At 43.0% G+C, this 24654-nt stretch overlaps 1 pseudogene; it reads right to left on the bottom strand.

Annotated features, from left to right (window-relative positions):
* Positions 1–19557, bottom strand: part of LOC111973100 (TGF-beta receptor type-1-like) — a 90124-nt pseudogene extending 70567 nt beyond the window's left edge.
* Positions 19558–24654: the final 5097 nt, after the last annotated feature.

The raw sequence follows: 24654 nt of genomic DNA on the forward strand, positions 1-24654 counted from the left end.
GGCCTATATGGAAATGTGATATCAGTTTATTTTTAATATATTTGCAAACATTTTTAAAAAAAGTTTCTGCTTTGTCATTATGGGGTATTGTGTGTAGATGTAAAAAAAATAAAAAAAATAAATAAAAATAAAATAAAAAAGTCCCCCTCGTTTATTTTAAAACAAGGCTGTACCMTAACAAAATATGGAAAAAGTCAAGGGGTCTGAATACCTTCCGAATGGACTGTATACCGCCCACGCCTACCATTCGCACAGACACCAAGCCCCTCCTCCCCATGCCACTCACAACAACAACAACAACGAGATGAAAGATCACTTCTTCCTCTCTGACAACAAGCAGTTTCAACTCGCTATTTACATTTGAGGTTTGGTCCGACATTTAAAAAGTGGTCATATGGACACATTATTTTACTGTAATAGAGGAGACCGTAACCTTTCTTAACTCCCAACATTTAGAACAGAGCCTACTAAAACGGGAGTATCAATGAACATCACTGTGGATTATTAACGTTGCTAGCAGCATTTTAGCCCCCAGACTGTTTAGCCTGTTTTTCATAAAATGTGCAATAAAGCATAAAAAGATCAATTTACATAAAGGAATTGACAACTCGTTCTCATTCTGAYAAATAAGCATCATCTTATCCAGGTAGGCCACTTGGATTTCAACATCTAAACCAAATGAACAGGCCGTGTTGATCAAAACAGTTGGAGACAGGCAGGAGGGTGTATTCATAACAGTTCAACTGTTCTACCTTGTTAGCAAGCAAATAGATCCAAGTTGGTATAAGAATATTTTGAAGATAAATACACAACGCAGAGACAGAGGACGAGAGGTCAATACAGGACTAAAGGTCAAGAGGGATTAATAGTCAATGGAGTACTAACGAACAATGGAAATAGAGATTTTTCTGCAATAGGGAATTAAATGAGCGATGAGTCAGAGCCATGGGAGGAATTTGTCTATACATTGAGCCTGAAATAGGATACTTGTTATTTGGCCATTGGCCCAGTTTTATTGCACGGAATTCTAATTGGTCAACCACAGGCTAGGGCTTGGTTATAAACTACATCCTGTACCTTTGTTCACTGGAGAGAATCACCGAGGACAGGGGAGCATGAACATCTACTTCCAAGCATGATTTGTCTGCTTTGAATAAACCTAATTTGCCTCCACCCTGATTTGATGTTTGTGTCGATTGAAGAATAACATCAACTGCTAACATTGGCTAGACTTTCAATACAACGTTTAGCTGGCTACTCACTAGCACGTGGACTTGAGAGATTGTTTATGAGACCTGTGTTCATGTTCTAGAATGCCTGCTACCAGAAGTTTGTCATTATCAGTGGATATGTATTGTGCAGGGTTGTGCAGGGTTGTGCATGGTTCTTAATGCTGAGCGATCAACCGTCTGTTCTATTTCWTTTTTTTTTTTTTACTAATTGACATATGTCTGTTCAATTATTTGAATTCCATTTTGTTCAGTTTTGTTTTCTGTGAGCTCAATGCACACATTGATCTCTAGAGAAAATGTAGAGCAATCAGATCATATGCCCGAACTGTGCGATGTAGTAGGGAGTTAAGTTTCCAACAGGCCAATGTTCTACGTAGTTAACTACAATGACCATAATCCATTGCGTGTCTAAACATGTCCGGCATGCGTTTCTTTTACGCCTACGACGTAAGAAACAGAAGAATGAGTGATCAAGACGGGATAAATAGCAGTTTCTTCCCGATGTATCTTTAACTGAAAATACATGATCTAAGTGACTGATAGTTGGTATTCAGCAGTCATAAAACAAGGTCTCATTTACCTTGAAGAACTACTAAAATTGTGATTTTGTCAGGCAGCAGCTCTACAAAGATGTGATGACTTGGAATGAAATAGTAAAGTAATATGAATAAATGATGGTTAAGTGATCAGCCGTCATGAGCAGTCAATAGCATCATGGGACTTTTATTCTGTGTTAATACATTCAACCTACATAATGCATAGTGAATTTAGTGTTTAAAAAAATAAGAAATATCTAAACTGCAAATCGTTTGAATATTATTGATTAATTTTTAATAATTGAAATGAAACCGAACATACTTTTTTTTTTAAAGCACTAGTCGCTTAGCACTAATGGTTCTGGTTACATCTGTAACAAAAAGTGCATTTTTATCAACAAACTTCATGTATTATTGCAAAAAAAAGCAGGTGAACCTATTTTGATAAAATAGTTATATTATTAGTGGGTCTTATGGTTAAAGGCTTATATTTAGCTTAGGTATAATTTTACAAGCCCTGTATTCAATAGATTACTGACTGTTTGAAATGTAGTGTATTGACCTTTAAATTGTGCAACAAAGCTTATTTAGAAAAGTAATGAATAAAATGTAGATATCCTTTTAGGCCATATCACAAAGCCTTAACCAGAGCAGAGAGAGAGGGAGTTGGAAAGAGGGCCTTCCACAATCCACATCTGATTGGCTGCCGAGCTAGGGTTTGAAGGAGAGGAAGACGGAGAAAGAGCAAGAGACCAGAAGAGTGTAAATGTGTATATCCACGTTATGTCACTGAGCCCATCCTGGCATGGAGGCGGTGCCAAGAGAAGGCTTTCTGGGACCAACATAGAAAGGGAGATAGATAGAGAGGGAGGGGAAAGAGGAAGACGGTAGAAGAGGAGTAAGGGGGGGACCGAGGAAGGGGGGGGGGGGGTGATGGGGGGGGGGGGTTTGAGGAGAAGAGGTCGTTTTCAGCTATCAGCCTCCAGTATTCCAGTGGGGTCTCATCCTAACCCAAGAGGAGGAAAGAGGTGAGGGAGGTTGAAGTCTGGTGACACGCTGCCCTGGCCCGTGTGCCCCAGCCACGCTACTACCCACACTAGTCCAGTGCCAAGCGCCTAGCGCACACAGAGCCTCGAGCCCCAGCCTTTAATCCATTAAACACTACACAATTTTCACCAGCATGCCGTAACCAGGCAACGCACGAACATTGCATAGCTGTCAGTATGCAGTTAGGGAGGTAAAATCTCACCCCCTTGCCTCTTGTAACAGTGAGACAAAGTAACAAGAGGGGGGAACAAATACGCTAGACCTAGCGACAAGCCCGGGCGCTCGGGTCAACACTCTAGCGGAGGGGGGCATGAAATGAATTTGGTCTAATCTAAGTCTGGAGTTCCGACGCATAATTTACATTTGCACCGAGGCCAGGATTTAATATCCCATTCTGATTGGTAAAACCACATTGTCAGGGGCAGCAGCGTGTGCATAGACTGTTTCAAGGTACAACAGAACAACTGTGAGAAACTGATGCGTAAAAAGTAGAGAAGGTACGTCGTTCTATGTTCCCCCACATCCTTCTGTGTCCCAGGGCCCCCTTATCCCGCCTTCAGGAACCTCCAGTTAAAAAGACAAGCGCTGCTAATCATTAACAGAGGCAGCAGTCTGGGAAAGTATTTAGTGGAATCAAATGAACAACTGCCAGATGGACATGAGGAAGGCTGGGCTGTGTTGTGAACATGCATGGCTGGTTGGGATTACGTTGAGATCAACAGACAGGGCATCCACTCAGCATGAATCTGTATAGGAGGCACATCTGGGCTGATGAGTAATTCACACTACTACCTAGGGCTGTGACAGCTTCTGACTGCATGTACTGCTGCAGGGAAGGGGGGGGGGTTCCTAGACAACCAAAGACTTGTTCGATACAACACCGTGGTTGTTTTAGCAAGGTGCAACTAAGTTTTATCACGTTGTAAAGAGTCTATGTTACAGCAGAATAGTTTGCACGGTATACCAAAACTTCGGACTTCTAAAACATGAAAAACAGTTCGCTACTAGAATTTTTACTTTCCGTACTTCTGTCAAATGTGTCTCACGGATCAAGCCTGTATCAGCACAGCCAACCACCTATTATAGCGCACACCATGCCTGCTCCACTTAGCCTGCACTGGGAGTCTGGGTTGCATCATGTTAGCTCCCCAACTCATGTTGCATAGAAGTTACAGTATGGAATTAACAAGTAAAATGTTTGCCAGCTAGATATCTTATAACAACTATTAAGTTATCTGACTAAAATGTGCTAAAAAGCTCTGCAGTTCTGCATTTGGTTTCCTAATTTTGTAGCTAGTTAGCAATCTAGCTAAGTAGGTTAGCTTCTTCCAAAATCAAGCATCGCTTAGTAACCGCAGAGAATCCCCTCCTGGATCAATATTTGTTTTGTGCGTGCAGCAAACTGTAGTTACTTGCATAACGTTATGAGCTGGGTTGTCTGTACTGCAAATACTTCAGGTCAGAGACTGTATAAAAATGTTCGCAACGTGTTCATTAGCATTTAGTTAGCATTCTCTATGAGGTTAGCATTGCTAACCTTCGGATTACAGAGACTCAGGTGGGGTTTGAAAAGCGCGTGCCCTTGTGTTCAGTGCCGTTATTACTGAATATCCCGGTATGAAGGTAAAATAATCTGGATACCGCCCAAACCTATTCATTCACTTATTGGGCCTCTCCCAAAGAGGGTCTATTGCTACAGCCAACTGACGACCTCGTGAATGACATCATTAAAGGATAAACAGAAAGCGCATTTTTTATAAAATAAGATACTTTTATGCAAATGTTGTTGATCAGTATAATAAAATAAAGTGGGAAACAGATTGTTATCTGTAGCCCCATGAAATCTGCCAAAACAAGCTCAATAACTCAATGCATGCAAACACTGCTATTGAATATGCATTCACCTGTACTGTTAATAATAGGCCTAGGCTACATCTTAATTTACCCAGTTTATCAATAGAGATTTACCAATCAAATAAATTATTAAGTAGTTCGATTATTTTTACCAAAGTCAAATTGATGCATATACGTCTGTCCCTGAAAAAAGTTGACATTTTTTTATTTATTATAATGTAATGATATTGAAATCAAGATGCCCAACAACTGAACAGAGAGTTGATCTGCCTATTGAGTATCACGATGGTATCGAGTATTGTGACACTAAACCTGGTATCGAAGTAAACGTTCAGGTATTGTGACATCACAACCGCAGACACGGACTCAAACTCATTTTTTTTTTTTTTTTACAAATTTTAGAATCATAGATTATAGAATTCTACGGTAATTGTGCCATCACTACTACTACTACCACTTGCCAAATATAATGAATATGTTACGTCAAGATTTCTAAACTGACTTTAGTACTACCAACCAGAGGAGAACTGTTTAGCAGTGTATGTGCTGAAAGCAGAAACTTGCGGCACAGCATGAGAGCAGGGCCTGAGGTGTGACTAAGCAACCTGACTTGTACAAATGGTACAGGCTAGTTACAGATGAGCTACCAGCCACGCTGCACATAGCCTCGCCGGTTTGTTGCTAGTGCACTCAAATGGATTCCATACAGGTTTCAAATTCAAGCTAGACCTGAGCCATCAACCCTTCCCCAGCTCTCCTCCTTCTTCCTCCCCCCGGGCTCTCCTTCCTCCTTCCTCCCCCCGGGCTCTCCTCCTTCCTCCCTCCCCCCGGGCTCTCCTCCTTCCTTCCTTCCTCTCCCTGGGCTCTCCTTCCTCCCTCCCCCCGGGCTCTTCTCCTCCCTTCCTTCCTCCCGGGCTCTCCTCCTTCCTTCCTTCCTCCTTCCTTCCTTCCTTCCTTCCTTCCTTCCTCCTTCCTTCCTTCCTTCCTTCCTTCCTTCCTCTCCCCGGGCTCTCCTCCTTCCTTCTTCCTTCCTCTCCCCGGGCTCTCCTCCTCCTTCCTTCCTTTCCTCCCCCCGGGCTCTCCTCCTTCCTTCCTTCCTTCCTCCCCGGGCTTCTCCTCTTCTTCCTTCCTTCCTCCCTCCCCCGGGCTCTCCTCCTTCCTCCCCCCCCCCCGGGCTCCCTTCCTCCTCCCCCCTCTACAAGGTCCCCCAGTTCTCCCGGACTGCTGTTATAAAATTACCTGTTAGCATCCCCCTGCCCTCCTGTTCTTGTTTGGGGGAGGAGATCATTACAATAATATCCAAATATGCAAAAGAAAGATATTGCATATTTCTACCTTCGTGTACCTATTCAGGATACATCACCATGGAGAATGATATCCATAATTATGCATTTCTATAAAGTACAGATAAAAAATATATTGTGCCATACACCGGATAGGTGCAGAGAAATGTGTTTTACAGATTCAGCCATAGTAGTACGGCGCCCCTGTAGCAAATTAGGGTTAAGTGCCTTGCTCAAATGGCACAGAGAGATTTTTCCCCTTGACGGCTCAGGTATTCGAACCAGCGACCTTTCGGTTACTGGCCCAACGCTCTAACCACTAGGCTACCTGTCGCCCTATCTATCAGGAACCCATGTTGTAATTCCCATTGTGTTTTTTGTTTGGCATACATTTTAAAGTGAAAAACCAGAGTCAAAGCGTAATTCCGTTACTGCGMAATTACCCAAAACAACAAAATAAATGTGCTCAGAGCACTGGGGGCTTCACACAACCCTGATTGGATAGGTGTGTTAAGGATTCAGTAGGTACGCTGGGCAGGGGTAGTAGCAACAGAGTGCCCATTGGGGCATGGCGGTGCGTTGCTCTACGAATCAGCCCACCGTCTGCCCTCCAGATCAGGCACACTGTGTACCAGCCCAGGCATATCACACCTAATCACTTATGGATGCTCCAGCGGAAATGTAGTTTTGCATCCCAATAAGGCAGCGAGGGCTCACATCCTCTATCCCAAGAGAGGAGACAGACTCTGGTTCTGGGTGGAGGGGGAAAAAAAGTGAATCTTTAAAACAGCATACTTAGAGAAGCTGCTGGCACACAGGGTACAGCTCACTGTCTCAGCTGTCACTACTAGGTAGAGGGAACGGACATCCACCATGCCTTAATACCACTAAGGCAACTAGGCCAGAACATAGGCAGGTGGACTAAGAGATTTGAGGCTAAAAGAATGCTGGCCTTGACCGAGAGAGAGCGAGCGGCTGGTTACAGGCTGCCTGGAACATTAGGTAGACTTACTGAGGAGTGGCTTCAAAGGCACGACAGCCGACTTGGGAGTTTGCCAAAAAGCACCTAAAGAACTTTCAGACCATGAGAAACAAGATTCTCTGGTCTGATGAAACCAGGGTTGAATTCTTTGGCCTGTATGACATATCATGTCTGGGAGGAAACCTGTCACCATCCCTACAGTGAAGCATGGTGGTGGCAGCATCATGCTGTGGGGAAGTTTTTCAGCGGCAGGGACTGAGAGACTAGTCAGGATTGAGGGAAAGATGAACGGAGCAAAGTACAGAGAGATCCATAATGAAAACCTGCTCCAGAGCGCTCGGGACCTCAGACTGGGGCGAAGGTTCACCTTCCAACAGGACAACAACCCTAAGCACACAGCCAAGACAAGGCAGGAGTGGTTTCGGGACAAGTCTCTGAATGTCCTTGAGTGAACCTCAGAACCCAGACTTGAACCTGATCGAACATCTCTGGAGAGACCTGAAAACAGCTGTGCAGCGACGCTCCCCATCCAACCTAACAGAGCTTGAGCGGATCTGCAGAGAAGAATSGGAGAAACTCCCCAAATACAAGTGTGCCAAGCTTGTATCATCATACCTAAGAACACTCYAGGCTGTAATTGCTGCCAAAGGTGCTTCAACACCAAAGTACTGAGTAAAGGGTCTGAATACTTATTGTAAATGTGATATTTCAGGTTTGTATTTTTAATACATTTGCAAAAATGTCTAAAAACCTGTTTCTGCTTTGTCATTATGAGAAGATATATAAAAGGGTAAAAAACGATTATCCATTTTATAATAAGGCTGTAACATAACAAAATGTGGAAAAAGTCAAGGGGTCTGAATACTTTCCAAATGCACCGTATATCGCCAAATTTGACTTAGCAGCTTGGCCATCTAGTGGGAACTGCTGCTAGGAGGCACCAAGGAAAAGTCTGGTCTCTCCAGGTTCAAAGAAGCTGTACTGATTGAAAGCAAGGCTGTTTAGACGATTGGACCTATCAGTTAACTGTCAGAACCAAAATCAAGAGATTTCTCCTCTTTGCCCCCTATGCAAACACAACTGACAAAGCATTATCACATACAAAGCAGAGAACGTGGCCGACTTCACACCGATAAGGGTCCATGCTCGTAAGCAGCACGGGGTTAAACTTGTTTCGGAGTGCGACGCCACATTTATCTGAATGAAACATTCAGCAGTCGTCAATAATACATTTCAGCAACAGCAAGACCTTTGRGATTTACACAGGCATTTGAGAGAGCCATATCATCTGGAGTCATTGAAGTCCTCTAATGCCTCCAATTAACTTCATTCCATAGCGCACAATCTGATTACGACTAAATAAGRCATTTTCTAACAACGTTAGGGGGGAGGTGGAGTTTGCTAAGACCAAGCTTCAAGTGCCTGCTGCACCGAAGAGCCCCCAGAGAGGCTGCAAATGAAAAGGACGGTATAAAGTTTCATCTAATACCCGGTTCACTGCAAAAAGAGAAGCAAAAGACAACAGCCTCAGATTTCAGAAATCAATGGCAATTGGATTTTCACATCTTTGGAGCCTGTGGCTGCAACCTCTAATGAGGTAATTMAATTATCTCGCATTCAATAGCAGAGCGACCCGTTCAATTGCTATGCAGCAGCAGAGAGAGAGAGAGAGAGAGAAGAGAAAGGAGTCCTTGCTCATTTCTTTGTGGTGTATAGACGACTGCGCCAATTGATAGCCTGTGTGCGTTCTCTTACAGTAAAATGGTGGGTAGGCCTAATTTATCTCTTCGTTAGAATTTCATTCATTAAAAAGCACAGTACGATTTACAGGCATGAGACTAAAACGAATTACAGAAGTATAACTCCTCTAGAAAAAAGGTAATCTTGTTCAAGTGGAATATGATTCCTTGATGGGCGCAGCATATCATGTAAATCAAGAACGTGAACATGACACTGGCTACATTTTTTGTTGTTGATAGCCCACTGATAACAAGCATTCCATATTCGAGTGTGTGGCTATAAAACTCTTTTAGGACATTGCCTTTAATTCGGCGACAGCCGCTAATTACAGTTTTATCTTGTACCAAAGCTCTTCTTTAAAATCTCAAGAGTTTATGACAATCCACTGATAACGTTCTGCGTCATCCACTCAGACCAACCGGGTCAGGCGTTGGTCCTCTCCTGCCGAGGGCAACAAGACACAGCCAGCCACCGCCACGAACACTGAAATAACGGATGGCCTACTTCGATTTAGCACACTATACTTGAAACAATGTTCACCTGGGGCTGAGAGTTCTCTCTTGCTAATAAATCACACAAATGTGAGTATCACATTCTCTTTGCCAAATTGGTGCGACCGCATCCTCTCTACACTACTATGCAAATTGTCTGAGTCGCTGCCTTTCCTCACACACACACACACACGTTGAATGTAGAGCAACTTAGAAACCTTACAGACATATGCTTCGAATGTGGAACAACTGACAGAGATGTTACAGACACACGGGCTTTGAAATGTGGAACAACTGACAGAGATGTTACAGACACACGGGCTTTGAAATGTGGAACAACAGAGATCTTACAATGAAATGAGATGTTCTGTCCCCCATTGGTCTGTTCAGATAAATGATCAGAGACCTCTGTTAATAAATGTATTTTTCTTAATACGTATATCTCCAAATAATATGTTTGAGTTATTTATGCAGGGCTCAACTGAAAGAGAGACCTTAGTCTCAGTATAAAACGTACCTGTCAAAATAAAAAAGGTATAAAATAAAAAAAAGATAATAAATAAATAAATATGTAACCCGCTTTGCTCCAGAGCTTAGCCTGGGGTAGTCTGTGTGCTTTGCCCCACTCAATCAGCCTTCGGGTAGCAGAACTCTCATTATCTCTCATTGACTAGACCAGGCTGAGAGAAGTGGCAGCAGGACAGGAGGGATGTGGTGTGAAGTCACAGTGGTCTAAACCAGTCTGCTAGCTCAAATCTAAATTCTGAAAGTAAATACATACTGGAAAAGCAGCCAACAAGTGCTCAGCATATGTGGGAACTCCTTCAAGACTGTTGGAAAAGCATTCCAGGTGAAGATGGTTGAGAGAATGCCAAGAGTGTGCAAAGCTGTCATCAAGGCAAAGGGTGGCTACATTGAAGAATCTCAAATATATTGTGATTTGTTTAACACTGTTTTGGTTACTACATGCTTCCAAGAGTTGATGTTTTCACTATTATTCTACAAAGTGGAATTTTTTTTTAGTTATTTTTTTTTTAACACCCTGGAATGAGTAGGTGTGTCCAAACTTTTGACTGGTACAGCATGTCACCATTAGTAAATGTACCGTTAGTTCCTGTCATTTGGTTACACTCATTTCTGTTAACGTCCGTAAAAAATTACAGTAATTTACCGTTCTCATTCTGAGTGGAAACGTTGTTTCCAGAGATCACAAGCTGCTACACTTGTTTCTGGTATATTTCATAACCATCATTTATGAGTTGTCAATTTAAAAAAAAAATATATGTTTTATTGTCTTTTGGTTTGGAGTGGTCCATGTGGGGCGGCAGGTAGCCTAGCAGGTAGCCTAGCAGGTAGCCTAGCAGGTAGCCTAGCAGGTAGCCTAGCAGGTAGCCTAGCAGGTAGCCTAGTGGTTAGAGCGTTGGGCCAGTACCCGAAAGATTTCAAGTTCGAATCCCCAAGTTTCCAAGGTAAAAATCTGCCGTTCTGCCCCTGAACAAGGCAGTTCACCTACTGTTTCTAGGCCGTCATTGTAAATAAGAATGTGTTCTTAACTGACTTGCCTAGTTAAATAAAGGTAAAAAAAATTATAAATAAAAAGTGAGAAATGAGAATGTCTCTGGTWTCTTTGTCCTGATAATGTTGAGTACCTGGCCTSCTGCGCACAAATGTAGCAAAGTGCTAATTTGGGGATGTCTGATTTCTGATGGTCTTAACTCACCACTAATAAGCGGAGCTTCTCAGTCATGGCTAGTGATGCAAAGTTTGGTCAATTTTGCTACCGACAAAACTAACCCTCATCAACCAGTCAACAAACGGTTAAATTGTTTCCAAACAGTAAAATGACGTGGCCAGCAAAATACTACTAGAGATCTGTATATAATGACGAGATACTTATGTTTCCGCCCTGACAATGGGAGTCGGCCCAAGGCGGGAAGGAAGGCGACAAGCTTAGGTCCAAAATAACCCATAGAAACACATTGGGCTTATTTTGGACAGATTCTAGTGAGAGTGAAACCTCTTGCTTTGCCTCTTCCTCTCTGATACTATGCATTCATACAAGGACCTGACATTTTTAATGAAGAGCTTAATGGAAACATGCAACAATAACAAGCCTATCGTCTTCCAGTTCAAGAGGCTATATAGTACATGCAACTCCTGTAATGAAGTAGCTAATAAAAACCTCATTTTCAAACATATGCCAAAATGCAATTCGCAGAAAACACAGTTCTAAACCTAATGCAAGCAGTTGAGATTAAAATCTCTGTTAGAAACTTAGAAAGAGGGGGAATCTAATATCAACAACTATGATGGGTTGGTATTATGACTAAGCAAGGCATGCCTCATTATTTGAAGTAAAGCAAAACGTTCAGATTTCAAACAATTACGCCACCGCCTCCAGTTCACATTGCGTTACGCCGCCGACCTCCAGTTCACATTGCGTTACGCCGCCGACCTCCAGTTCACATTGCGTTACGCCGCCGACCTCCAGTTCACATTGCGTTACGCCGCTGCCTCCAGTTCACGCGCCAATTTAATTGCACAAAATTATGCAAATTACCCTATAGTCCGATAAGCATGATGACCGGTCAAATTTATTTTTGGCTGCTAAGTGCCAACCGATTAACGGTTAACGGTTAACATCCCTTGTCACGGCCTGCCCCACTCCCCGGCCCTCCCCCTCCATTATGGCAGAGCCTGCCCCCTCCATTATGGCAGCCCTCTCCATTATGGCACCCCCCCCCATTATGGCAGGACCCGAGCCGCTCCCTTGCGCTCCCCCGTCCGCCCCATTATGGCAAGGCCTGCCCCGCTCCCTTGCAATCCCCCGGTCCTCCCCACTAAGGCAGGGCCTGAGCCACTCCCCGTCCTTCCCTCTATTACGGCAGTGCTTTTGTCCACACCAGATGTGGGGATGGGCGAGGTGGACCGTCCTCTCAGACCAAAACCTCACGAACAAAAACACTGTCTGGCTGCTCAAGCAGAAACAAAGCACAAGCTCAGGGTTTAGGACTCTCAAAAAGGAACTGGTGGCAAAAAGGAAGCATATCAGTTAGTTCTCTCAATTAGGCCCTACGTGTCACAAATAACTGGCTACGATAATATGTGCAAGATATTCTTTGTAGGTTAAAACAGAAAGTCTAAATACATTTTTAAAAAATGGCCAATATCGTTCTTCACATTTACATTTACATTTAAGTCATTTAGCAGACGCTCTTATCCAGAGCGACTTACAGGTGCATTGAGGGAGCAGTGAGTTTAAATACTGTTGACGGCCAATTCCCAGCGAGCAGACATTCAATATAAACATGGTGAGGGCTGAACGAGCCCTCTAATGAATATGCATCAGGTTGATTTAAGAGAAAGTCTCCCGTTGATGCCAGCTGCTCAGCAGAGACCTTCAGCTCCACCAGAGCAGATGCTCCACTGACTCACTGGGATGCGAGTCGGTTAGCAACAGATGTTTTCGCAAAAGAGCCCACAAAATACCTCAAGGTAGTAATATCTGCAAAATGAAAACTATTTATTTATATATCTCACACACAGCCTTTTATTCAAAATGTGCTCAGGATTAGATGTGTTTTTTGCTGCTGCCTGCCTCCTCAAATTGTTGAGCATGGAGCTTAAAAGGCACAATCTCAACCATAACATTGGACAGAAAAACACCATCTAGTCTCATCAAGATAAGTCGGCCAATGTCTTTAGTGTGTTCAAAAAGCGAAACTCCTGCCAAAACGGTTGAACACTTATTCACCCAAACAAAATGTCAAAAAAAGCCGAATTTTCAACTATCAATACTGCAATGGGTTTGTGGGAGACTATAGCTCACTAGTGTTCAAGATATGCAAGGATACTTCACAGCCATTTGAACAGTCTGTGTATGCCTGGTCTGTACATTGCATTTCTACTGATGTTTGCCACTATCCTGACCTGCTAATAACACTTCAGAGAGCAGTAAGTCACACAGTGAGTACCAGTCAATGCGTAAAAGGGGCCATCTGCAATTCAAACAAAAACAAAAAAAATGTCCATGCTGCCACTGTTTCTGGTAAACAGCTATGGGATAGGGCTGGAGAAATGTAACCACTCTCAAATTCAGGGCTATGGATCCAAGGACTGACCATCCATGATATCAACATTACAGTTTTAACCATGTTGAGGCTATACAGTGTTTGTTTACAAGCTTATAATTTTGGGTTCCGATTAGGTTAGACAGTTGAACTAAGCTCGTGACGCATTTATGCTCAAGAATCAAATGGCTATGAATCATTCATTTAAAAGTCAAATAAAAAAAATGGATGTAACAAAATCGCAGATTGCCCCTTTAAGTGCAACTTTTTCCACCCCTCTCTTTGCATAGGCCTTACTAATTGCTGGCATGTCAGAGCACATGACTGAGTGTTCTTTATAAATACCCAGCTCACCAAGCTGCCTCAGTGGCACACCGAGGAGTCGTAAAACCTTCCCCTTTGCTGCTAGAGGGGAAGGAGGGAGCCCTGAGAGGGCACATTTTCTGTTTGATGCAGCCCGAGAGTGGGCTGCAGTAGTAAAAACCCAAACAAAGCCAGCATCCGCATTCAGCCATTAACCAAATAGACGTTGCAACACACACACACACACACACACACACACTGAACTGGACACACATTTCCCCGTGGGGCTGGAGAATTCACACAGGAGATTACTGTAGGATAAAAACTGAAAAGACTGATGAAAGTTGAAGAAACCATAAGACAAAATAATTCTGCTGTAACACTGCTAGACAGGGGGGGGGGGGGGACACACACAATCTTAGCAGCACATTTATTTGTCGGGAGGCTTTTTCCTATCAGCACAGAGGCAAATAAATCCGATACACATTGAACTACTCAGTGCGGTGGAGCTACTGTGCCGTGTGGTTATGTACACAGTTGACGGTTTCAAAAATTGCATATGTCAGGAAGTGTTCAAAAGCACCGACTCAAGTGGGCTATATACTGTTACGTAAACTGATCCTCCCCCGCCCCCAAAAAAGTGAGTTCATAGCAGGTAGGCTATTCCAAGCATGTGTCAGCTGAGGTGATTGGAAGGTCTGAAGAGGCGGCCAACCCCAGTCATCTCAGTGGGGGGGGGGGGGGGGGGGAGAGCGCAACACACACACCTCAATGCAGGAAAGTAGTTCCGGCTGTATGGATGTATGTGCAGTGAACAGAACGTCATTCCTTCATGATGGCCAGGAGTTTTATGGGCTAGATGGGTCAAGTTCATACTAATAGGGGATGGGGAGGGGTAGAGGTACCGTTTTTCCGTTTTTTGTTATGCCCTTGAGAAAGGCACTTAGCCAAAATTGCTTCTGGAAATATCCTCCAGATAAAAGGATAATGACAAAAGCAATTCACCCGGTGGCTTAATACGAGTGTCTGTAGAGCATTTGGGGGACAGAAAGTCAGCGACTGATTAAAACAGATTGCAAAACAGGTAGTCCTTGACTATTTCCAATGTAACAGAAGAGAATGATCAATGTACTTCTTCTCTGGCAGCATTCTGTCTCTCCTTTCTTCGCCCTTTTTACATGTACCAACAAACAGGTGTGATCATTCTACAGTGGTCCATGCAGCGTACGCTCAAAACCGGGTTGTGATCATTTCTACAGTGGTCCATGCAGCGTACGCTCAAACGGGTGTGATCATTCTACAGTGGTCCATGCAGCGACGCTCAAACGGGTGTGATCATTCTACAGTGGTCCATGCAGCGTACGCTCAAACGGGTGTGATCATTCTACAGTGGTCCATGCGCGTACGCTCAAACGGGTGTGATCATTCTACAGTGGTCCATGCAGCGTACGCTCAAACGGGTGTGATCATTCTACAGTGGTCCATGCAGCGTACGCTCAAACGGTGTGATATTCTACAGTGGTCCATGCTGCGTACGCTCAAACGGGTGTGATCATTCTACAGTGGTCATGCAGCGTACGCTCAAACGGGTGTGATTATCTACAGTGGTCCATGCAGCGTACGCTCAAACGGGTGTGATCATTCTACAGTGGTCCATGCGCGTACGCTCAAACGGTGTGATTAAGAAGCTTATTTAGAATGTCCAGTTTCGACTGACGCAACAGTCGCACATTTGAGCTGTCCACACTGTTTCCTCCGATTTTTTTTCTGCACAAACAGTCTTTACAAAGTTATTTCCCGAATGTAACCAGTTTATATCTTTGGATGCAATGTTCAGACATTCACAGAAGTAGCTACAGCATAACACAATCATCCAGACCGGAAAAATGTAGGCTACATTTGTCCTAGCGCTAACTGAGGAAAGACTGAGGTAACACAAGTATTTAGATAACTCTCGGCTGACAGAAACCACAATATGAATTAGCCAATAGCAATTACTATTTATAATTAATCACATCACGGGTGAGCTCACCATTGATCGAAACTACGTAAAACACTTTCTAGTGAAGGAAAGTAATCCGATGACGGGTAGTTTGTGTGCGCCGTCATGTTTTTTTTCCCCGCGTCAACCAGAGATAGAAAAGAGGAGACCAGATGAGTTTGGTATGTTTGCAGTATGCATGTTGAAAGGGGGGGGGTCATCTATGATCATTCACTTCCGGTAGTTTACTCGAAAGATGAGTTGCCATTCCTTCACCTCAGTAGAACGTCTTTGGTCTGACAGACATTTACGTGACACCCAGAATGCATTGTATAATGTCAACAAACATGGCGCCACACATAGCTGGCAAACAGCACAGCATTAGCTCATTGTAAATCAGTACAACCTTCAAAAATGTATTTTACACACATCATGTGTCCATTACAACCTATGCAATAATCAGAATGCATTAGATGTCACCAAGTACTTGAAAACATGTGAATAAAACTGCAAATTCCAGCCAGAAAATGTACCAGTTCGTGCAAGACTGCGCAAATGTCTGCATACTTGATCTGCGGAAAAACTAGGGAAGTGCTTGGGCTCTCCTCAAACGAGAGAAGTTTGTCAGACTCAGTAAAGCCTCAAAAATAAAATTGTCCTCAACACTGAAATGGGCTACTTCTACGTGAATTAATGAGGAGGGCGGAACACACCTCAATTTAAACTGATAGTTAGGAAATAAAACTTGTTCCGAAAATAATTTGAAATTGACAAGACGAAACATAGCCTAGATAATTATCAGGCAGCATGCGTTAACTGTACTGTTGCGTAACAAATCACATATAGGAACAGTGAGTGCATTCTGACATCACGTTCATAAAACAACTCACGCTGAGGAGATATTTGGAGCTCATATGTGAAAAGGTAAAAAATAAATAAAGCTACAGTCGCAGCAGAATTCTCGATCCCGGGCGAAAGCGGGGGCCGTTTGAATGCATCACTACCCCTGAATCCACAGCTGGGCACAAATACAACTTCTCAAATTAGTTGTGGTTCCTTACTCCAAGGACAAGAGGCAGTTTGGGGTCGGTCACTCAAACGTTTCACATTCCTCTGAGCAAAAGGCAGATTTACTGTATTGACCATAGCAAACACCCCTTTTTGACTAGTTGGGGGAGGGGGGTGGGGGGTCGCTCCAGGGGAGAGGTTATGGATGTGACTGAATTCAAAAGTCTTGCTCTGCACTGTGCCGCTGCGGCTTGGAGTTCATCCCCCTTTTTGATATTCTGATGCCGAGTCGACACGGCAGCACAAGCGATTAAAGCTTTTGATGTGGTCTTATCGGTGACATGGAGATTGCACTTAAACTAAGCTGCACATATTTTTATTTCCCTGATGAACATGCGCTGTTTACTTGCAGTATGCAGGGAGCAAGCAACGCAAGTTTTAGGCAGATCGCAAATTAAAGGGGGCTCTGAGCCGGCACACAGGATTGTTGAACACCACGGGAGCTCTACGCTGGACAGTAATGAGGTTTGCAAAAGGTCACTGGAGGATGCAAAGGTCAAACACCAGCTGTCTCAACAGATAATGTGAAATGAACTGCTATTGTCACCAAATGTCCCATCCAACGCAGCTAAAGGTGATGGAATTGTTCCGAGTCCGTTTAGAGAAGTACCATGATGAAGCCTAAACAGCATTGGTAGGAAGTCCAATCTAACTGACAATTGTCCGATTTCAGAGGGAAGAGTGTCATGCATGTTACCGACTGCATGGTGAGCACTACTATCACCAACGAGCTGATATGAGGACACGTAAGGTGTGTTTACGTTAACTATTTCATATCCTGTCTATCTTGAAGCTGTGCATTATTTATGACAGCGGTGATAGCATCAAATATTCTAGGGGAGGGAAACTGGGGATGTACAGATTCATCCCCCCCTATTATACACACAACAGCTTCCCAGAAATGCACAGATAGCCTAGATGCTAAGCTTCTTATTGGTGTAAAAATAAATAAATGTAATCAAAAAAATTGTCCAGCACCTTCAATCTGAGAAAGTGGTCTGCTCCTTTATCCGTAGGATTATATGCATCAAGCATACGGATTTCATTCTGATGCAAATACTCCTGTCTTGTTTAAGCTCCCACATCACCGAAGCATGTCAATCATATTTCAAAAATGTACAAAAATACTCTGCAGGTCAACATAACAGTTGAGTTTAATTTAATAACATTCTTTAATGACACTGGTTAAAACGTATGGGAACGGTTCCCTTTATGTCATCTAAATACAAGCGCTGTGAGCTGGGACTCTATTCATCATGTTTCCATCGACTCTCCATCTCTCCGTCCACACAAAGGAATGTCACACAACGGAATATCGTGAGGTTCCAAACCAGCGGAATTATTCTATATTCTAGTTAATAATTAAGTTAGGTTGTGGTAATCACAGGCTGACCGTATTAACAATTTWTTTTTGTGTGTGTGTAATTATTAAACAATAATGGCATTTAGGATGAAGGAAATCAAGGCTCGTGAAACGTGTGAATGCACATTGTCAGCCACATAGCTGTAATGAAATGTACAATAATCGACATTAGGGATTTAGAAAACATAGAGAGGGGGGGTCCAAGTTCTTGTTAGGGGGTTGTCTCACGATGTTCAATTGGTTGGATAAATGTTGAACGAGAACTTTAAGCTGCCCAGCTCTACACTTTAGTAGCAGCTCCGCTCAATTTCGAGCAAAATTCATCAAACTGATAAACGACTAGCTAGTTACAAAATACTTACTTGGTCAATGGCTGACAATTAGCTAACTCAYGTTAGCTCACATTACTATCTAGGGGGTGTCCGAGTAACCTTTGAGACACAATGTTACCAGCAATCCGTGTGTCAAGGAAATATTGGCTATTTTGAAATCCCCACGAGTGAGATGCAAGACAAATTAAACGAAATGTTGCCAGTTCAGCTCCCAGCGAATCTCGCATGACAGCACAGCGACTAGCTCGTACAATGAGTATGACTTTGAATAGCCCCTCAGATCAGTCACTAGCGCAAGCTAACGTTAGTTTGCCGTTTAACTTTTGTCAACAGCGTTGAAACCTTCTGTTTTACAAKAAAAAAAAGCACGAGTCACGAGCAACTGCATACTGTAGTAACAAAAAAAAAAAGACTGGCTAAATAGATTAATTATAGCCAACTGTATAGCTATTACGGTGTCAAGTTCAACCAAACCCATCTCTTTCGATTGAACAAGTATTTGCTAGTTAACTAAGGGGAATCCTCACTCAAAATAGACAGCCAACAGTAGCAGGCAGTTTATTAACAGTGACTATTTATCTACACGGACACAAATGCGAAACATAACCATTGCCTGGACATTTCTGCCATGGGGCTTTCTTCAGCCCACAGTCCACTCCTCGGTCAGTGTCCAGCACGAGAAATGAACGATTAAGGCAAATAAAAWAWAATATTTAAAAAAAACAGCTGTGAGTGTTGCAAACTAAAGTATTTTCTCAACTGAGGAATAACAGTTACTAGTTAATCAGTCAGAGCTCGAAAACATCATGTTACAAATGACTTCGCGCATTGATCCTGGACTAAAMCCGAAGTCCTCAAAAGGGTGCATGTGACTTTTAGCTCTTTTCTCTCGCAAAGACGTTCCCCTCAAAAATAAACATTGTCTCTGACAGCGCGGCTTGCTCCGAGTCTGACCTGCGCCATCTTTGAGACGTCTTTAGGCTGCCGCTTCTTGAAACAAAGAGCAACAACCGACGCCCCGAAATCAACTTCGTGGCCACAACATATTGAAATAAAGAAAAACTGCCCAGACATAGCCTCGCTCACTTACCATCATTTTCTTGAATCATAGTCCCAAAGAACAGGACTATAAACACGAGAGAATAGGGTACTGCATCCATCGTAGTTCAGACTTACTCCAGACTGACTGTCTCAACTTCTCTCGCTAGTCCATGGTTGAGAAAAAAAAACGTCTGATTGGCTGGGACCGCTAGTACCACACCCCGCCCAGACCAAGCAAGCCTTCTTGTGCAGTTGTAAACATTTCCTGACAGTTTACAGAATTATCCATTTGTTCATCTCAATTGTCAGTAGAACCACATTTGTTTAAGCAAGTCAGCCATATCAGCTAAAAGGCAGCAAATTAGGCTAAATGAACTGTTTCGCTGCCAGACAATGTTCCCGCTGATAGCAAGGTGTAGCAGTGATGTAAGGATTCACTCCATGGTGCTGAAAATAAAGCTCTGCTGTTGGGACAGTTTTATGTAGGCCTTAATAGTTTGTGGGCACCGTTTGTCACCGTTATAATGGAATTAATGTATTGCTTAGTGTTGTGTTGTGGCTTTGTTGGCATGCAGCTTAAAAACATTTTTTTTTTGCCTCACATAGATTTACATGCTAAAATGGCCTTTTACTAGCCTATTTACAGCTTGCTTGTCTTTATAGGCAAAACGCACTTACATTTGAGTCATTTAGCAGACGCTSTRATCCAGAGAAACTTGCAGTACTGAGTGCATACATTTCCGAACCGGTCCCCTTTGGGTATCTAATCAACGGTCATCTTTTTGTTGGTTTGTATATTAAGGAAAGTATCTCTTAAAAATTGCGTGGTGTATCGTGGCGTGTTTTGTTCGCCTCAGTAAAGCTCTCTCTCCCCTGTTTCACTCTGCTGTCAATGGAGTTTTCTGGGAAAATAGCGATGGACGTTCCTAACCTGTGGCAAGACTAGTTTGTCAAACCATGTGAAAAATACTGTATTGCTCTACTAAAAGGCGCTGCATGGTCAATGCATTGGCTGTGCAGCATTTACGGTGATATGGCGTCTGCAGATGTTAGAGCATTTTCATACTTATTGCGCTTGGCCGGAACAGTGCAGAGCTGTCGTGAAGGAAGTTGTCAAGGAAGTGAGTTTGTGTTTATACAAAACCTCCCGCCCCCACCTACCGTCAACCAATCATGTCAATGCGGAGCTATACAGAGAATAGCCATAAAACACTTGAGAGGCGCACCGCGATGCGGTATGGTGCTCGATTTGGCCTCTGCATGCCTCCAGAGTCTCCGTGATTGCAAGCTTAAGCTCACCATGCGCAATGCCAAGCTCCAGCTGGAGTGGTGTAAAGCTTAGGCCATTGGACTCTGGAGCACGGATGAATCTGGGTTTGGTGGATGCCAGGAGAACAATACCTTCCCCATTGCATAGTGCCAACTGTAAAGTTTGGTGGGGGAGGAATAATGGTCTGGGYCTGTTTTTCATGGTTCGGGCTAGGCCCCTTAGTTCCAGTGAAGGGAAGTCTTAAAGCTAGAGAATACAATGACATTCTAGACAATTCTGTGCTTCCAACTTTGTGGCAACAGTTTAGGAAATGCCCTTTCCTGTTTCAGCATGACAATGCCCCCATGCACAAAGCGAGGTCCATACAAAAATGGTTTGTCAAGATTGGTGTGGAAGAACTTGACTGGTCTGCACAGAGCCCTGACCTCAACCCCATCTAACACCTTTGAGATTAATTGGAACGTCGATTGCGAGCCAGGCCTAATTGCCCAACATCATTTTGCTATATGATTTAGAATTTTAAGACCCCGTGAAGTATCAAAAAATATATTTAAAAAAATMATTTGATAAAAACATAATTTTGGCCTTACTGCTATTAGCCCATACAAACACATGGAACAACAGATTCACTACATGGAACAACAGATAGTCCTTACTGCTATTAGCCCATACAAACACACATAACAACAGATCACTACATGGAAAAACAGATATCCTTACTGTATTACACACCATGAAACAATCACTACATGGAACAACAGATAGTCCTTACTGCTATTAGCCCATACAAACACATGAACACAGACACACATGATATCCTTACTGCTATTAGCCCATACAAACACATGGAACAACAGATAGTCCATCTGCTATTAGCCCATACCAAACACACTTGAACAACAGATTCACTACATGGAAAAACAGATACTCCTTACTGCTATTAGCCCATACAAACACATGAACAACAGATAGTACCCCCCCAAAATTCTAAAGGAACTTGTTCTGAAGTGTCTGTCCTAAATCAGAATTTGTTTTGGGACATGTATTGAACCATTGTCATTATATCCTATTTTTAGGTCACATTTATATTTTCTATAGAATGAAGGAACATGCTGCTTTGGCTTTATTGATTCTTGCTCACAGTTTACCCAAACTGAAGAAACGCAGAATTTACAGTCACACATTGTATAAAAATAGCAAGAGAGAACACTTAGAATACAGAACACATGGCAAACATATTACAAGCACTTAGAATACAGAACACATGGCTAACATTATACAAGCACTTAGAATACAGAACACATGGCTAACATAATACAAACACTTAGAATACAGAACACATGGCTAACATAATACAAACACTTAGAATACAGAAACGCATGGATAACATAATACGTAACACTTATATACAGAACACGTGGCCAACATTATACCAAACATCTTAGAATAAGAACACATGGCTACATATATACAAACACTTAGAATACAGAACACATGCTCAAATTATCAAACACTTAGAATACAGAACACATATGGCTACACTAGTACAAACACTTAGAATATACAGAACACATGGCTTATATCATTCATACAAACACTTAGAATACAGAACACATGGCCAACATAATACAAACACTTAGAATACAGAACACATGGCCAACATATACAAACACTTAGAATACAGAACACATAGCCAACATTATAACAAACACTTAGAAACACGTAACAACTATGACAAGCATCAATCAAACACTTAGAATACAGAACACATGCTAACATAATCAAACCACTTATTAAACAGAACACATGGCCAATCATGTATACAAACACTTAGGTAATACAGAACACATGGCTAACATAATACAAACACTTAGAATACAGAACACATGGCTAACATAAATACACACCTTAGAATACAGAACACCATGGCCAACATTATATCAAACACTTAGAAATACAGAATACATGGCTACCATAATACAAACACTTAGAATACAGAACACATGTGGCTAACATAAGATAAAAATATACAACCTTTACGAAATGACAGAATACATGGCTAACATGCTTTCCGCTCCGCTTCGCATTCCGCTTCACAGTAGTATTACATTTCATTTTCATTTTCATTACATAGTACAATCGTTTGATTTGTTTGATCTTAGTAGCTACATAGCCGTCTTTGTATCAAAGATAATTGTGTGTTATTGAAGGTTCGCTAGCCAGCCTATTTTCGTCGTAACGTAAACGTAGTCAACACTGCTAGCTAGCCAGCTAGCCACCGAATAAGCAGCATCTGCAAAACGATTAACATTACAACGGAACGACTTGATTAGTGTGTGTTAGCTAGCTATATTGCTTTGCTCTTTGATATCTAATATGAAATATATTTGTGTAGCTTAGAGTAGTTTAGAGTAAATTCGGCTTAGCTAGCCAGCTATTTTCGTCCGCCATCGCTGCCTTCTACACTAGTCAACACTGCTACGCTAACACTGCTAGCTAGCGCAACTTCTACCGAATAGCAGCACTGTAGAAACTCACATTACAACTATAACATACAAACGGAACGACTTGATTAGGCGTAGTGTTAGTAGCTACATAGTTGTCTTTGCTTCTCCTTGTATCCAAGTAATTGTGTAGTTTTTGAGAAATTGTCGAGGTTACCCTAGCCCAGTTAGAGGTTACCTAGCCAGCTACACTTTCAAACAAAGTCAACAACGCAGCCACTGCTAGCAAGCCTACTTCACCGCCAGCAGTACTATATTCATTTTTAGTCAATAAGATTTTATTTTTTTTGCAACGTAAGCTTAACTTTCTGAACATTCGAGACGTGTTAGTCCACTTGTCATTCTAATCTCCTTTGCATTAGCGTACCTCTTCTGTCCTGTCAACTATTGTCTGTTATCCCTCTTCTCTTCTCCTCTGCGACGATCATACAACGCTTCACATGCTGCGTGGCCGTCGCTACTAACCTGGTGGTTCCAGCGCGTCACGACCCACGTGGAGTTCCAGTCTCCGGCAGCCTCTGGAACTGCGATCTGCGGCCAACAAGGCAGAGTTCATCTCAGCCTATCGTTCCTCCAGTCCCTCGACTTCTTGGCACTAACGGAAACATGGATTACCACTGATAACACTGCTACTTTCCTACTGCTCTCGCCTCGTTCTGCCACTGTGTTCTCGCACACCCGAGAGCTTCTGTCAGCGGGGTGTGGCACTGGGATCTCATCTCTCCCAAGTGGACATCTCTCTTTCTCCCCTACATCTGTCTACGCCTCCTTTGAATTCCATGCTGTCACAGTTAAGCCCTTTCAAGCTTAACATCTTATAATTATTCGCCCTCAGGTTCCCTTGGAAGATGTTCATCATGAGCTTGACGCCCTGATTAAGTTCCTTTCCTAGGATGGCTACCTCTCACAGTTCTGGGTGACTTTAAACCTCCCCACGTCTACCTTTGACTCATTCCTCTCTGCCTCCTTCTTCCACTCCTCTCCTCTTTTGTACCTCACCTCACCTTCCCCCCTACTCACAGGCAGGCAATACGCTGACCTCATCTTTACTAGATGCTGTTCTTTCCACCTATTGCTCATGCAACTCCCCTCCAAGCTCGCGACATACCTTGTATCCTTTTCCCTCTCGCTCTATCCAACACTTCCCACACTGCCCCTACTCGGATGGTATCGTCCCGGTCCCAACCGCGTCTCTCTTCCCCGCTACTCTCGCTCTCTTCTTCCATCCTATCACTCCTTCCTCTGCTCAAACCTTCTCCAACCTATCTCCTGATTCTGCCTCCTCAATCCTTCCTCTCCTCCCTTTCTGCATCCTTTGACTTCTCTATGTCCTTATCCTCCAGGCCGGCTCGGTCCTCCCCTCCTGCTCCGTGGCCGTACGACTCACTGCGACTCACAGAACAGGGCTCCGGGCAGCCGAGCGGAAATGGAGGAAACTCGCTCCCTGCGGACCCTGACATCCTTTCACTCCTCCCTCTCTACTTCTCCTCTTGTCTCTGCTTGCTATAAGCCACTTTCTAACCACTCTAAAGTTCCCAGCATCCTGCCTCTAACCCT

This window comes from Salvelinus sp. IW2-2015, linkage group LG14 (assembly GCF_002910315.2).
Source record: "Salvelinus sp. IW2-2015 linkage group LG14, ASM291031v2, whole genome shotgun sequence".
Classification (NCBI taxonomy): domain Eukaryota; kingdom Metazoa; phylum Chordata; class Actinopteri; order Salmoniformes; family Salmonidae; genus Salvelinus; species Salvelinus sp. IW2-2015.